The sequence below is a fragment of the Lathamus discolor genome, chromosome 14, assembly GCF_037157495.1.
Source record: "Lathamus discolor isolate bLatDis1 chromosome 14, bLatDis1.hap1, whole genome shotgun sequence".
Taxonomy (NCBI): domain Eukaryota; kingdom Metazoa; phylum Chordata; class Aves; order Psittaciformes; family Psittacidae; genus Lathamus; species Lathamus discolor.
Genome location: NC_088897.1, coordinates 6,783,868 through 6,800,380, shown reverse-complemented (window position 1 = coordinate 6,800,380; position 16,513 = coordinate 6,783,868). Strand labels below are relative to the sequence as shown.

At 44.0% G+C, this 16,513-nt stretch overlaps 1 long non-coding RNA gene across 1 annotated transcript in view; it reads right to left on the bottom strand.

The window, feature by feature from the left end:
* Window positions 1–399: 399 nt before the first annotated feature.
* LOC136022064 (uncharacterized) overlaps window positions 400–16,513 on the bottom strand; it is a 43,380-nt gene continuing 27,266 nt past the window's right edge. Inside the window, exons 2-3 of the long non-coding RNA XR_010615997.1 lie at window positions 10,391–10,576; window positions 400–735 (exon numbers count right to left, since the gene is read on the bottom strand). This is a non-coding gene — a long non-coding RNA (uncharacterized LOC136022064). The remainder of the gene's footprint in view (window positions 736–10,390; window positions 10,577–16,513) is intronic.

Genomic DNA, 16,513 nt, shown 5'->3' with positions numbered 1-16,513 from the left:
TCAAAGGGCATGTCAGCTCATGATGCCTGCTGCTGAGGTAAGCCTCCAAAACAGCTCCTGAAGAAGGTGCCCATGGCCCCCATCAGTGGCAGGATGCTGCGGGTCAGGTCCTGCAGAGCAGTTCCCACAACGCTGCTTCCACTTTGTCTCTGAAGAACAGTTGCATTCACTTCAGAGCAGTCACATCATTCCACGACTGAAAAGTGGGATAAAAGCCAAAAAGTGTCTCTCCCAAGCCCTCAATAAAACCAGTGGCTTGTGCAGTGCAGGCAAAGCTTTAACTTTGGGAACTTCAAGTCACCAAGCATCTGTTAATCAGCAACGCGCCAGTCCCAGGGGACTTGAGGAGATGTTCAAAGGTTACCCTTCTCTCCTGCACATTATGTTGCCGAGCTCCATTACACACAACCAGAGGATGATTTTCTGTGTGGCAAAGATTTTTGGATTCTCTGGGTATTATTTTAGCTGTGGAAATGCAGCTGCTGAATGCTGCTTTTCAGGTTAAACAAAACTTGCAGCCAACACTCATTCTCACACTATTAATGAAGATAATCTTGCCCTGCCATTGACTTTTTTCCAGAAATAGCAGGGAAGGGATTTTCAAATCGTTTCAGGTTTGCAAAATGTTATCTCACTCTAGTCCTTTAATCTCCTGATGCTGAAAGATGGATCTTTTTCTCTTATAGCTGGATGTACTTCTGTACTTCAGCAGGAAACCATGAAAGGGAATCAGGCCTAAGGAAAAAACAATAATAAAGAATTTGCAGTGTTAACATTTACTTGGGCTTGTCTGGACTTTCTCAGCACTGAATTCCAACACGACTGACCAGACTGAACATTACAACATTACATTTCACAGAAGAGACATACAAAATAACAAACTTTGCATACAAAGAAAGGCTGCTAGCCAAGTGAATGGACTGTGCTCTTCTCTATGGCAGTGGTGGACAGGACAAGAGGTTGGAGAGCTCAGGAGCAGCCAGGGAGAGAGGTAGGTTCGATGGAGGAAAAGATTCTTGCAGTACCCCAGCACCAGTACTTGAGTGCTAGGATATGCTGTGGGGTCCCACATGTTGGAGTTTTAAGAACATATTGAGCAAATATGTGTACAAGACCAGGCTGGATGGGGCTTGGAGCAATCTGGTCTAATGGAAGGTGTCCCTGCCTGTGGCATGGGGTTGGAACTGGATGAATTTTAAGGTCCTTTCCAACTGAAACGAGTCTGGGATTCCATGAAATATGACAGGGCTGAAGCTGACCCCTCCCTGCAGAAAGATGGCCTAGAAAATCTCCTGAGGTCCCATTCACTTTCTGGCTTCTAGAAAAATAGAGACAAACTGCAGAGCTACAGTAAAAGGCAACACATTCCCTGAGCAACTCCTCCTTCTGCACTGCAGTGAAGGCACAATTCATAGCCTGCTTTTTCATTTCCATGAATCTTAATTGTTCACATAATAATCGCAGAAGTATTTAATAATACAAAGCATATGGGCCAGATGTTCAACTGGTGTAAATCAATAGCACTTGGGAAGCTTCAGTGGTGCTGTGCTGGCGTAATCATTTGGAGATCTGGCGCTGCCTTTTTAAGGTGGCTCTCAGGATTTTAGTACCTTCTTATTGCTCCCACTAAAACCAAGTTCCAGAGCTTATTGCCCATGTACAAATAGCCATCCCCCACCAAATGCTCAGAATCTAAAATCAAAAAACCCAAAGCTCAAACTAGATGGACTTAAAGTAACTTAGAAAACATGGATTTGTCCTCTGCTGGCTGTCATCACAATGTTTTATCATGGCCACATATTTTTCCAACTGACCTTGCCCTAACTCAGGGAGGGACAGGCAGCACTCACTTGAGCAGATGCCCATACAATGCCTTGCCTTAGTCTCATCAGCCAGTGTGTGAGCTCTGCTTTATTTGCTTCCCACTGTAAAAAAAAGCAAAAGCAAAAGCTTTTAATTCACTTCCTCCTGGGAGTTTCTATGATGCTCATTGATCCACTCCACAAGTACTTTGCAAACACTAATGGATCTACTGAAACTCTCCACTAATCTCCTCTGAAACTTGGCACCAAACTGCTCACTTCTGACGGTTTCTCCTTTTACAGTTGTTTTTCTTTGCTACCTGTTTCAGAGTCGCTCCAGGGCTCATTAATTGTTCATCCTTTGTCCCTTGAAAATATCCCTTTTAATCTTTCCAGTAACATGTTGGATACTGATGTGAAGCAGACTTCAATTTGCAGTCTTTCACACCTGCAAAGATACTATTTGAACTGAGTGTGGTGTTACCAGTTGCACATAGGTATATGTAATTGAACTGAAAAGCTTTGCAAGACACGTATTCATTGGACTTCTGATCTCATTTGTTAGAGAGCCTTAGGGAACGGGCAATTTCAGCTCCTCAATTTTTGACAACTGGTCATAGTTACTTAAATGGAATAAAATAAATCCTGCGGCATGTGTCCCTTCTGGAAACCAGGTTGACAATTGTGCCCAGAAGAGAACTAAATTGCTCAGTGACAGTACTGTATCAAGTCAAATACATATATACAGCAGAAAGTCAAGGTAAAGTTTTTTTGTGGAGGTTCCCAGGTTAATATTCATTCTGCTAATGTGACTCCCTGGTTGAGATTCTTGCAGGTTTCAATTGTACGGAGACTATGCAGATAAAGCTGTCTGCTGCAGTTGAAAATAACCTACCCTTCTTACCCTTGTGCTCATTATATCTAGGCCTAAGCTTTGACCTACTCCATTTCTATAACTAGGGCTAGATTTTCAGCTGGCATTAACAGCTGGGTTTTCAAAAGACCTGCAGACCAGCATGGCTGGACTCTTCTGGCAGCACAGTGCATGGAGGAGGAATTTCATTGGCCACCCAACCTCAATCATAAGCCCTCAGAACACTGGTCCTGAAGTCTGATCAGTAAAACTCCTTTCTTTTACTTCACATAACAAACGACTTATGATTTCCCCCCCCTGCCTTGGATAGAAATTGCAATACCTGGAAGTCACAGTAACAGCTTCGAGACTCAATCAACTTGTTTTAAAGTTGAGGTCTGTACTGCCCATGGTTCCCCGTGGACCACAAGCTCAATTTAATACCCAGCGTGGGAAAGGCTGAGGAACTTTGCACACACGTGGGATACTGCAGCAAGAACTCCAGCTGAGGAGCCCTCTGGACAAGGAAGCATTTTTCTCCTAGTGATATTATCTATCTGGGTTGACACTTGCCCCTCTGAAGCAGATCTGTGCATCACTTGCACAAGAGTGGAAGATGGCCTAAAATACTGACAAGTTCTGTCTCGCACCCCCAGGACAGAGATACCTTCACTGTGTAGCCAAAACCTTCCAGAAATGATTGTGATTTATCGCGGTAGGCCTGAACCATAGCTAGAAATGGCCTACCCTCTAAAAGCTGGGATCTTTTCTGACCTTTAAGGAGGTTACCTGCAGAGAAAGTTTGTTTGCCATTCCTGCCAGTCAGTGCCTGTCCTCCCCTAAGACAACAAAGTGGCATTTCTGCTCTGAGCCAGCACATTACCAAAGGCGCTTAACCTCCTCTTTCTCTTCCCCTAAATGGACAAAGCTGTTTAACTACACCTGCAGAACTTGGCCTCAAAGGTGGCCAGGTCCTCCTGCCTTATAGTCCTGCCCTCTTTTTCTGCTCGCTTGTTCTCCTCATGCAAGCACCTCATTCCCACCTACAGTGTTCAGTGAGAAATGTGCCAAGTGACCTCTTGGAGGGCTGAGAAGTCCTGGTTGTCAGACAGCAGTTACCAGAGCTATTAATGTGCTGCTCTGTGAGGACACTAGTGTGGATTTATGAGATTATCTTAAATCCAAGCTGCACATTTCTTAATTATCAGTATTCTTTTCCTGTACAAGAAGAATTTGCATAATTTCCCAGCAGCAGCAAACAGCAAAATCAAAACAATAAATCAGAGGACGCGCCAATTCATCATGGCACTGTGTACACAGTTGCTGGCATTGTTCCTTTTCCTTGCATATCTAATGCAGACACCAAGGAGGAGCAGATCCTCAATTCAGCTGCCACAGAACCACACTAACTCGTCCTAGCTGAAAAGCTGGCCCTGCACTTGCGTGTTTATTCCATGAGTTTTTCATGGAGCCCAGATAGTTTTGGCAAAGAATGCCAATTCAGACAGTGAGCCTGCAAATATTTAAGCACTGAATACTGCTGCTGTTACAGGCAGTGTTACTGGCACCAGCGAGCCGGCTCACAGCAGTGGGGGGAGCCAGGGGATACAGCATTTTTGAAGCTAAGGCCTTACAGAGCAAGTATATTCACCATTTGTTTTTGAATAATGCGCAGCACAGGCAGCACATTCCTCATGCACAGGCAAGGGACAGGTGCAAGCATCAGGCTCCTAAGTGTAACAGTAGGTAAAACAGCCAATGGGATTTGCACAGGGACTCAACTGCCTTCATCCTGGGTTCGATCCTCCAGCAGACTTGTGTTACAGCACCGTGGGGTTGCACACACATCCTGTGCTGTCCTCAACCACCAGCATCCGATGGTGACTTCTGTAAATGGGAATTAGGAACCCAGACCACTGAAGTGCTTGAATCCAGCATCACTTCATCACTGCCCTCTAAATTACAATGACTTTAACCCAATTTCTATCACTTCAGACAGTGCAGCTGCCCACGTGAAAACTAAGTGTGTGCTTTGACCCTGTCTTGTCTCCATTTGTGAACGGCTCAAATACTTGCCATCCTGGCACCATATAACTCAAAATGCCATTGCCCCAGTGATGGATTTTGAAGGGAGACCATTCTCACGCTGTACTACATCAGGGGAATGACAGGTCCTTGTGGTGTTCATCAGCAGAAAGATGACACTCCGCTTTTTGTTTTAAGAGCTTCAAGATATATCATGGAAAGCGCCATCTGATTCCAGAAACCTGGAGGCAGGCACAAGGTGTTATTGTAAGAACAAACCAGAAAAGCTAGGGCAGATTTTGAATCTGACTGTCCCACAATGATAGCAACACAAAGCGGGTCACAGAAGCGTCTTCTTAGGGTAGGTAGGGATGTTTCCTTATCACTTCATCAGCTCAGCCCAAAAGTGCATTCCTAAAGCTATCGCCTCAGGATTTACCTTTTGCTTAATTTATACCATATGCTTCAATCCCGTGGACCTTCAGTGGATTTGTGTGTGTTTAAATTTTAGTGCATGTTTTGTTGCCATGCTACCTGGGGACGGTAATCTGGATTTTATAATGCTGAGTTTAGCTCTGTATATTCAGAAGAAGAAAAGGAGAATAGGGAAAGTATTCAGCAAAGACCAGCAAGGATTTGTGAAGGAAGAACACAATTTCCCACTCACCCTGAAAGGCAGATTTCCCATTCCTGAGCATTACGACAAGCAGAGCAAGCATGGCAGGTTTATAATCTATCCAAGTGAAATGAGAATCCCAGCCAGAGCTGGAAGTCCTCATTCCTAATTCCATCATTTAACTACTGGCTCAGGCTCATCTCCATAGATTTAAAGCCTGACACAGGCTCCTGGGCTATGCTATATAAAATCTGATTGTTACATTCAATGGGTTGCAATAAATTAAATTAACTATCAGCAATAAGTTCACAGGCAACACTATCTTTTCTTCAGTATACTTCCTTAAAATATAGCAGCAGCATCAAATGTAACTAGATTTAATTTCATGCCGAAAAGTCTGTGAATATTCATTTTAAAATAGTCACCAAGAGCCTAATTTTAATTTGTGTGATGTTTCTGCTAATACCAATGCCTACTTAAAGTGTCCATTAAAAAGCCTTAAGAATATTAACAGGGAATTCTTACAGAAATGCACTAGAGTTTTATGTTTTGAATTACCATTACAGGCTTTTTGGTTTAACTCTCGTTAAACTGATTTCATTATTAACAAGAAAATGTGCAAATTAAAACAAGCCCATTAAAATCTTAAAATTCCATGCTAAAAAGATTAGGGATATTTGAGTTATTTTTATTCTGAAGGAAGAAATGTAATAGAAAGTGATAGGGAGTAAAAACCAATACTTAGAAACACACAAGATCAACAGTGGTTAGACAGCATTGAGAAGTTCTTGACGTACTGCAGAACAACCTGGTTTATCCACCCCTGGAATTCTGTGTCCAGGCTTGGTCCCTGCCATGCAAAAAAGATGTGGACAGGCTGGAAAGAGTCCAGAGGAGGGCCACAAAGATGATCCTAGGACTGAAAAGCCACATGAGGAAAGGCTGAGAGAGCTGTGTCTGTTCACCCTTGGGAAAAGAAGGCTTGGGGGAGACCTTGTCACCATGTTCTGGTATTTTAAGGGTGGCTACAAAGAAGATGGAGACTCCCTTTTTGCAAGGAGTCACATGGAAAAGACGAGAGGTGCTGGGCACATTATCCCTGTGGAGGTTCTGGCTGGATTCAAGAGGAAAATATTTCACAATATGAACAATCAGCCATGGGAATAAACTGCCCAGGGAAGTGAAGGATTCCCTAACAGAAATTAAACTGCCCAACAGCCTGTCAGAAGTAAAGCTCGCTGCACAGCCTTGGCCCAGGCCTTTGGAAGGATGTTCACTGCTACATCACTAAACTCTACATACATATATATTTATATGGTGAAGTTCACTCCGAGGATTAAGGGGCAGCTAAAGGACTTCACAAAGAAGTGAGGCACTGCAAAATACACTTCTACTTCAGTTGCTTTCAGAGGCTTTGGCTCCCACCTGCTGTATTGATCCCCTCAGCTTCTAAATAACCCTCAATTCAATATGGTCATCAATGGAAGTCTGCTACTGTAATAAATCACATGAATATTTACACTGCCTTGTGTAAAATACATCTTCTGACCTATCAGGTGCTTTATATCCCTCTTCCCTGTCTAGTTACTTCTGTCCTTCTCTTTACCTGTGGCTGGAGGGATGGGGGAAGGCACTGACCCTTCCCTCAGCTCCAGCCAGCCGCAGTGAATTATCAGCAGTAAAACTCTCTTCTGTCAAGCTGCCAAATCTTTTGCATTAATCCTGAAAATTACAATTAATGAGTGCTAAGAGGATCTTTCCACCTTTGTATATGGTTCTATTCAGTTGTAATGATCCCTGCTGCTCCGCCAGCATCTGAAGCTTCTTACGGTCACGGCTTATGGCTCTGGGGCTGGGCAATGCACTCAGCAAAAAACAGTGTGGCTGCCGGCAGTGGGGCTTCTGCCTTTGTCTGCTTCATATCCTGGTGTCAAGGGTGGTCTACACAGAAGATGGGAGACATCTGAGTTAATAAAAGCCCACAACCACCAGAGCATGGGATGTTACTGCAGCTTCAAAGACTTAGCTCCCTGAGGACTACCAAAAATGTAAAAAGATGGTATTTTTAGTTACTAAGAACCAGAATTGGGAATCTCATTAACATGCAAATACATTATCCCAAAGTGTGAATGAGGGATCTCAATCAGGTGTGGATCAACCAATCCCCTGACTGTGCACAGTGAAACACTCTAAGATCTGAGGAGAGATCTATTCATAATTTTAAGTACAGACTGGTTGCCATTCTCTCATCACAATCCCTCCTCCACTTGAGATGCTGAACACTTCCAGGAAGGGTTTCTCTTTAACCTTCAATAAGCAGTAACTAACTTATCTTGCCACTGGCAATCACTGGCTGCGGTTGATTTACTACTCAGATAGAAACTGAAGTATCTCCATTGTGCTCCTACTTTCACAAACCTCTTCATTGACATTTCCTCTTCAGGACGATTTATCTGACCCAATTCATTTTTTCCCTTGTGTGTGTTCACTTGACTCAAGTCTGAGTTTATACAAGCCACTTCAAGATGAACAGAGCATTTCCACTTTTTCACTCCCAGAAATAACCCTGCAGAAATCACTAGAATTACAGTGGGGGAAAAAAGCAACAGATGTCACAGGAGAACAATGGTTTACTTCTTTATTTCCTTAGAGAGGAAATGTTAGACAACTAACTGCTTCCCTGACTTGGTAATTTCCACTGTCTTTAGTAGAATTATTTCCCATTTGGACTAATAATGATTTTAAGTTGCAATGCCTAGGTTTAATCTATAAATTCAGCTAGTAGCAGCTCTATGAGGTTAAGCACCTTCCCTTTCACTTAAAGCTCTTGAAAATCAGAGGATGCAAACACAATCCGAAGATTGTAGCCCAAGCATCTACCACCCTGAGCAGCACCTTGTTGGAGAGATCTCCGTCTGTATAGATGGGTACCTATGGGTGGATGGATACCTGAGGTTAACTGGATTAGCCAGGCAATCAGCAATAAAGAGCTGGCCAGGAATGCACATCCTCATACTATACATTCCCACAATTTCAAACACTTAATGGACTTCTAATCTCAGCTGGGGACTAGAGCTGCTGCTGCCACACGAAACTCTAACAATTTCAGAGCAAAAGGAGACATTTCACAGTAGTTATTGCTGACATTAGAAATGTCAGCTATGTCTATATACCACATCAAGTGCTGCACACACACACGTCTTAGCTCTGCTATCAGAAGTTATACAGCAGTGCTGGTCCAGCATTTGGGCAGAGTGTGAAAGCTCTCAGTTGTGCTGTACTGGTTCATCCCCACTAGTTTGGCTATGTCACACTGTCACGTGTTGTGTGACACTCACAGACTTACCTAGTCCTGTTAATTCTCAAATGCTGTACAAGTAATGGAGGCTTTGGTAGAAAGTGAAAGAAATTAAAAACATTCTGTGTGAGGCCAGTGAACTGGGCTGGTCTGGAACTTAAAAATAACACCATCAGAGCTCCCAGCTTACCTGAAGCAGAGCTTTTTGACAGCATTTGGCACCAGTGTGTGTCCATTAGTGGAGCCATCTGTTGGGGTCACAAATGCATGCTAGGAAAGCTGAATGATTATAGACAAAAGGCCAACTGTGGAAATAGCAGTACTCTAAGAGGTTTGATTTGCAGAGACTCAAGTACTACGTGGGATGGCAAGCAAATAAAAGATGTTGGATTTGGCAAGGAGCAGGAAAGAGCAGCAGTATCTTACATGTACAAAGATAGCAGAGCTTGCCTCAATGAAACCCTGTCATTATAAAATGAGTTTTGTGCAACTTGCTATGAACCAGTGATTCAGCCTTTCTTGGGTAGAGATCACAGGAGTGCAGTGGCTTTCCTGAGCACTGAAATCCAGAGGAGAGCAGGAGGTAGTGGAGAACAGAGTGTCCATCTGAAACCACTGTGTCCTGGGGAAGTGAGACAGAATTTGGCCAGTGGCTCTTGAATACAAGATCACCATGGCAATGGAATCCAGTGCGATCACAAGTTAGGTGATGGATTTAACATATCCTTTGATTCAAGAGGCCCTCTCAATACAGAGTATCAATGCACCTAGTGTTTCCAAAGGGAAACAGTGCTGACTATCACACCACCAGCTTTCTCTAGCTCCTGGCACTAGTTATTTGGGTTGTGGGTAATTCTCCCTCTGAGAGGGCAAAACTGACTCCTTCCTGTGAGCACACTGAAAAGGCGTTTGTGGATGGAGATGATGCGGGGATAGTGGTGCTAATAAAATCAGCAGAGAAACAGCACTTAGCAGCTGGGAGGGAAAGAAGCATTTTTTCAGGAACACACAGGCTCCTGCTTTGATGTTGCATTCAAGCCAAAGCAAGGGCATGTTTTAAATTCCCAATAATTCGAGTTCCTTTTTAAGTTTCCAAGCCTGGCTGAGCTCTTAAAGACAAGAGATCTTGCTCCTGGGGTTGGCTTTCTGAGGCAATTGCAGCTCTGCTCAGAATACTATTTAAATACCAATTATTGTAATTCTCGGCAGAAATATTACAGGCATTCAGATTTTTTTCTTAACAGCCAAAGGGAGACATTTCCAGCATCTATCAAACCTCTTTTATTTTAATCCACATTAAAATCTCTTTCCAGAAGGACTGGGCAATGGAGTCTCATTCATCATTACAGTTTAAAGATTTGTCATGGCTGCCCTGTGCCAAGCCAACCTGTCTAGAGTAACCTTTGGGGGGCAGGAGGGATGGCTGGAGAGAGCAAAGGGTATGGAAGCTAACAAGTAATGGAGAGCAGAGAGGTGGGAAGCTACAGAAGCAATATCCCATGCTTTCCTGCAAGAGGCAAATTCCCCATCTCCCACAGAAACACACCCAAATCTTCCTCTGATTTTATTATGGAAGCATATAATAAAATAATTTTATTATGGAAGCACATACTAAAAGCACAGGGCACAGTCTGGGACTTGGCTGGCAACCAGCGGACAGTGGCATCAGTGAAGAACTTCCATGATGGTGGAGTCTCTCTTGCCTATGATCCCTTCTCACCCTTGCTCACCCTTCCTGTGAGGCCCTGGCAGTTCTGCTTACCCTGATTAGGAGGGAAAATAGGGTTATTTGGTACCTTGTCTGTTGTTCAGGCACAGGCACTCCGTAGCCTTCAGGAGGTGAATGTGTCTCCTGCTGTCAAGAGTCACCATGCTCCACGAAGATACTGCTCCAAAGCTGTCAATTTTATCTCCTTCAATGGTTGCCATCAAATCAGGGCTATTGCGATGAAAGTCCTGGCACAAACACTAGGTGAGGGATTCTGCAATGGAAGTTTTAATTGTTATTAACAACCAGCACAATGAAGAACTGAAAAATAGGTGCTAGATAAGAGCTGCTGTGTTATACAATGAGAGATCAGGTTAATGGTGAGATCCCCAGAGGATCCCTGCAGAGGGAAATCAGCACTGTGATCAACCCAGAAGGGTGCCTGCTGTGTCAGGAGCAGAGAGCACACAAACAAATGTGGGGGGCTGGCACCTCCTGAGCACCACAATGGCATCCTGCCATGACATGCGGAGTGAATGTTCACAGGCATGGCAGGAGCTTCACCTCTGCAAGGACAGAAAAGACCTTCTAGGCACAGGGGCAATAGCAACGGAGGGAAGGCAGGGAACATAAAGACAAAACTGGTGGATGCTAGTCCTGTTCCTGCCCAAACCCCCACCAGCAACCCCTAACTCTACTCCCACCATCAGAGCCTGTGCCCCCAGCCACTTCTCAAGATAAGCAGAATCTATAGCTCAAGTTAAGCTAAAAGCAGCCTCTTCCTTCCTCTTCTTTCTTCAGCTGCACCCATTGTAAACCGAGCACAGCTGCGGTTCTGGCCCTCAGACTGTATAGGAGCTATAGCAAAGTGTTTAATGTATTCTTAGCTTTTAAAATACTATTCATCAGCTGCAATCAAAGAAGAGAGCCAGCATCATGTTGCCAGCCAAATTAATCACAGCTCCCCCGTTCCCCCCTCCACACACACACACAGTCACGTTGTATGCATCAGTGGTGGTCTCGAGACCACAGTTTAGCAGACACTGGAAAAGGCCAAGGTGGTAAATGCAAATCCTGGCTGCTCTTAATCATGTTCGTAATGACCATGTCATCAATCACAGGCCTTCTCAAGTGCTCAGCAACCACAGCCCAAGGGTGTATTTCTCAAAGAATTCAATTCAAGCGAGGTCTCTCAAAAGCTGGGTCACCATTCTTCCCACTCACACGGGAGGAGGCTTTCTTCTGTTTGGCACAGGCAGTGCACGTAAGCTCAGCATCTCCCTCAAAAGCCTGTCTGCAATGAGGAAAGTCAATAAAATTTATGCAACTGAAAATTTCACTGACCTTTAGAAGAAAACAAGCTAAAGAAAAACAAAACACATCAACAGAACAGATTGGGAAAAACACAGCGTTTCTGCCATTTCTCTACTCTTGTTCTTTTTCACTGGGGACATGGTCAAAACACTTCAAATATTCAGGCTTTCAAACTTCCTAAAAATGCTGGAACACGAAGAACTAATGAGAATTTTAGTGGTTACAGATTTCTCCTACAGATCTCCAAAGGACTTGAGACCTTCTGGCTATAGAGACATAACATGGAGCTCCTCATGTGAAACAAGCCACACACAAGTGGTAAACATATCGAATTCCCAGAAATGGTACAAAATGAGCCACACGCACGTCACCAAACCCAATCATCTCCCACCTGCACAGCTGTGAATGGCATTTGCATCGTGCCCTGTTGTAAAGCAGATTGTGGAGCCCATCCATGAAAACACTGGAGACGCTGGGTGGTGCTTCTGAATGCCAGTTGTGCAGTGCTGTAACAATGATTACATTTCACACCCGAGACACAACTGAATCAGACCTGTTTGATGCCACTGGAGGAGCTGATGGAAGCTTTAACACTTTGAGGAGAGAGTTCAAGACGATTTTACAGAAGCACGCCTTGGGGAAATTGAAATGTCAAGCATAATTTGGCACTTGAAACATGAAGGAGAGAGGCTTTTCATTTGTTTTCATCTGCATCTTCCCCTTCTCTGAAGTGTACATGCTCCATTTCCCACTCTTCCCTAAGCTTTCATTAGGTAATGCTGAAATCTGCTGGATTTAAGGAATCTCCAAGGATAAACAAGTAGCTGGCATTAACCTGCTCTGTAAAAGTCAATTTGACACGTCTCACTATTCTTCCACTCTTGTTAGGGAAACTAGCCCAAACCAAGCTTTTCCCCTGTTATCTATCTTTTCTCATTCATTCATTTGATCTTTTATGTCAGACTAGAGGATTACCGCTCACTACTCCAATTCTTAACAGACATGGGTTCACTTGGAAAAAATACAGGCTTTTGATCTAGGTTTCAATCTCAGGGCTCGTCTCTGAGGCTGCAGACACTCAATCTGGCATCACTGCTGCTTCAGCTGGGTCTAGCAGGCAGGAGGCAAACACAGGGCAGTTGGAAGGACAGGGAAATGGGTGAGTTCGCTCTCTCCCTAAAATAGAAGCTCTCTCACAGCTGTCAGCGTGAGAAGTAACAAAAGGAGCTGGTAAAGAGGTCTCTGCTAGGTGCAGCTCCTGGGAACGCTGATAATGTGTTCTTGGGAGATAAGTTTTTAATTCTCCCCATCATCTGAGCAATTCCTGGTGAAACAGAACACAGAGCCCCACAGCACTCCGAGTATTTCCCACAAGGACTTTCCATGAGGCAGTGCTCGAATATGGGGAACTTCTTGAACCAACTTCACAATATGAACTGAAGTTAATTTTTAGAGAAAAGTCAAAGAAGCTTTTGCTGCTATAGAAACATGCTGATTTCTGATATCATAATAACTTCCTTAATATTCTCATAGAATAGCCATTATAAGATACAACTTAGCATAAGAAACACAGAGTCACACCAATATGAAACATTTCAACTTAGCAAAGAAAAGAGTTTCAAGCCACTTGAAATGTGGTTCCAGTTTAGAGGGTTTGGGACTATCAATTTTTGCTCATATGTTCAATTTTTTTGGCATGAGGATAAAAAGGGCTTTTGAGAATTCCCTGTAAAGTGAAAAAATCTATTTACTAAAAGCCTTAGAAGTACCTTTAGGAATGAATACCTTTGTCAATGAGTGGCAAAAGGAGGTACAGCACATTCGATGTGAAATCCTAGCCGAGTGTTGCCTAAAACCAGAGGCAGTAAAACCAGCAAAAGTTTACTTTTGGCTGAACAGGACAATTTTAGGAAGTGTCACTTAAAAGCCCCCCTGAAAAGCGCCTTCAGCAGCACCTGAGCAGCTCTTCCCATCAGGGGACACTTGCTCCATCAACTGACTGGTGGTTTTGCATTGTTCCAGCTGCAGGAGTGAATTATTCCAGAGCTACCCTGTGTCACTGGATGCAGAGGCTTTACACTGATGACTAATTTCTGTCAGTGAAAGTGGATTGGATTTGAAACAAAACCCATTGATTTTACATCACCACTTCACACGAGCCCTGCCACCAGAATTAATGCACAGCAAATGAAACAGTGGCTCCTCGGTCCTCTCTTGGCAGGGAGACGAGGCAGAGCCGTCACTCCCCGTATGCCGGGACTCTCTTTCATCCTGGCTGGCAGTTGCCAGAGAAATAACAGTTTTAGAGCGGTACCAGGCTGAAACCCCAAACTTGCTGCTTCATATATCATCCTGCTGCAGACAGCGATCCACTTTGGCAGCAGTTCAGAGAAGCACCTAGCATTTTACAGAATCATGGAATGGTTTGGGTTGGATGGGACCTTAAAGCCCATCCAGTTCCAACCCCTGCCACAGGCAGGGACACCTTCCACTAGAGCAGGTTGCTCCAAGCCCCTGTGTCCAACCTGGCCTTGAACACTGCCAGGGATGGGGCAGCCACAGCTTCTCTGGGCACCCTATGCCAGCACCTCAGCACCCTCACAGGGAAGAACTTCTGCCTCATATCCAACCTCAATCTTCCCTGTTTCAGTTTGAACCCATTACCCCTGGTCCTATCACTACAGTCCCTGATGTAGAATCCCTCTCCACCATCCTTGTAGGCCCCCTTCAGAGACTGCTCTAATGTCTCCATGCAGCTTCTCTTCTCCAGACTGAACAGCCCCAACTTCCTCAGCCCATCAATCTGCTTAAGTCCTACCAAAGCCAGTGTTTCAGGGTGCTTCTGGAAATTAGCAGCATGAAAAAACAGGAGCAATGACTTAGCACAGACTCCTGCATGCATGAGAAATGCCTGTCTGCAGGATACAGATAAATGGAAGGATTTGAGGTACTCACCTGAGAGCCACCATCACCCTGCTGTGGTTTCCCATTTCTCCCCATGAGGCACCAGGTTGTTTTACACAAGAAAAGTCTTCTGCCTATCACTGGCAGGATGCAGTGCTTCATGGGAGCCTCTCAAAAGGGAAAAAACCATAACCCACTTCACTGGTTAAAGAGTACATTCCTCCTTGTGTGCGGATATCTCTCCACTGAATGACTCTAGTATTTATTATGTCAGATTATACCACTTCAGTTACTGGTTCAGATTATAGCAAAATAGGAAAAACAACCACTTACTAGATATTAATTTTATCTTACAGATCCTATTGTAAATGGGATACAGGCCCCTATGTATATACTACATTCCTTAAAATAGCTCCATCTAAATGCAAATGTGGACTTCTGCCTTACACAGAGCTGAAAGCCTTCCCATTAACACTCCAAGAGATAGGGGAATTAATTTAATGCTTAAAAATTCCCAGGGATAAGAGGAATTTCTTCTATTCATATCTAGCATCATTTTCTCTCATGACCAAAGCACCCATAATAAGACAATTTTTACCTGTCTCAAGCTTACTGAGGGAAAAGGTAGTAAAATCTCTCTCTAGAAATTACTTACAGGCTGTAGTCTATTGACCAAAGTGCAGGTATGTGTATACGCATTCAGGGATGCCAGGAAAAGACAAGAGATGAAGATGACTACGGCGCAGAAAGGGTGTGGGGATTCAATTACTTGTCTTTGCAAATTAATCGAAAACAGAGATGATGCTTGACAGTGTTAATTTCTCACCAGCATCATCTTCTCTACCTGCTGCTCAAGTCCATCAAACACAGGGGGCTCACTCTGTATCTATTAACATACAGACCTGCACAGTGTGACATACTGATTTCTCTTTGGAGGACTTTAGCAGTCACTGAATTGCACGTGGAAGGTGCTGGCCTCAACCACATGCTGTATTTCCAGGCATAGATGGAAAGCAAGGCACAGCTCTGCCTCAAAGCCCTTGTATAAGCACAGCTGCTTCAGTGTCAAGGCTCACAGAGCTCACTGTGCCCTCACTGCAGCTCCCTGCCTGAGGGTATGGCAGGAAGGATGGATGTTGGTCTGGCTGTTCTCTGACACAGCAGCAACTGTTCTCCACACACAAATCGCCATTCTCACTCCCAGGTGCCAGGCAGCAGGAAACAGAAGACTGATACACAGGTCAGCTTTGCTGCCTTCTGCTTCATTGGGGGAGTTCTTAGAAGTAGCTACATCCATCTGCACCAAAAGCACACAGTGCATGGCAAATGTATTATTTTCCCCCCCAAGTTTCATAAAACTTCATTAACTGATTTTGTTAAACTTAGTGCTTTTCCACCAAAATATACGTAATCCAATTTGCACAGCAAGAGTATTTTCAGGGAAAAGAAAAGGAAGAGTCATGCACTTACTCGCATGTGCATCTCAGTAGGAAGAAGTATTCACCTTAACACCCACACCAGGAGGGTCTTGAACAGATGTGTCAGAACCTATAGACTGGAAACCATCAGGATGAGACATAGAAACATCATCATGGACAAGTGAAAGACGTATTCAAACCACTTCCAACAGACCTGCACTCTGAAGTATGTCTCTTTCCCTAAATCAGTTCAGAAACCAAACATATTAATGATGAGGTTGTGTTGATGCGAACGATGAATCGTTGTATAGACATGGAAGCAGCAGTGTGTTACATCTACAGGTTAGCTTTTGGATTGCTCTCACAAGTCACAGATTGAACTTACCCAAAAGACCCCTGTTGTGGGGCATATGGACAAGGAACTGATGTGTTTCTGCTCTCTGAGGTGTGTTTTACATCACACTGCACTTCCCCTTCATTCCTTGGGGTTCTTATTTTCTGTCAGTAGCAACATTATTGTGCCTGTGCTGAACATGATTGGATGCTGCAGTGCTCCAAAGGTTACAGCTTTCACA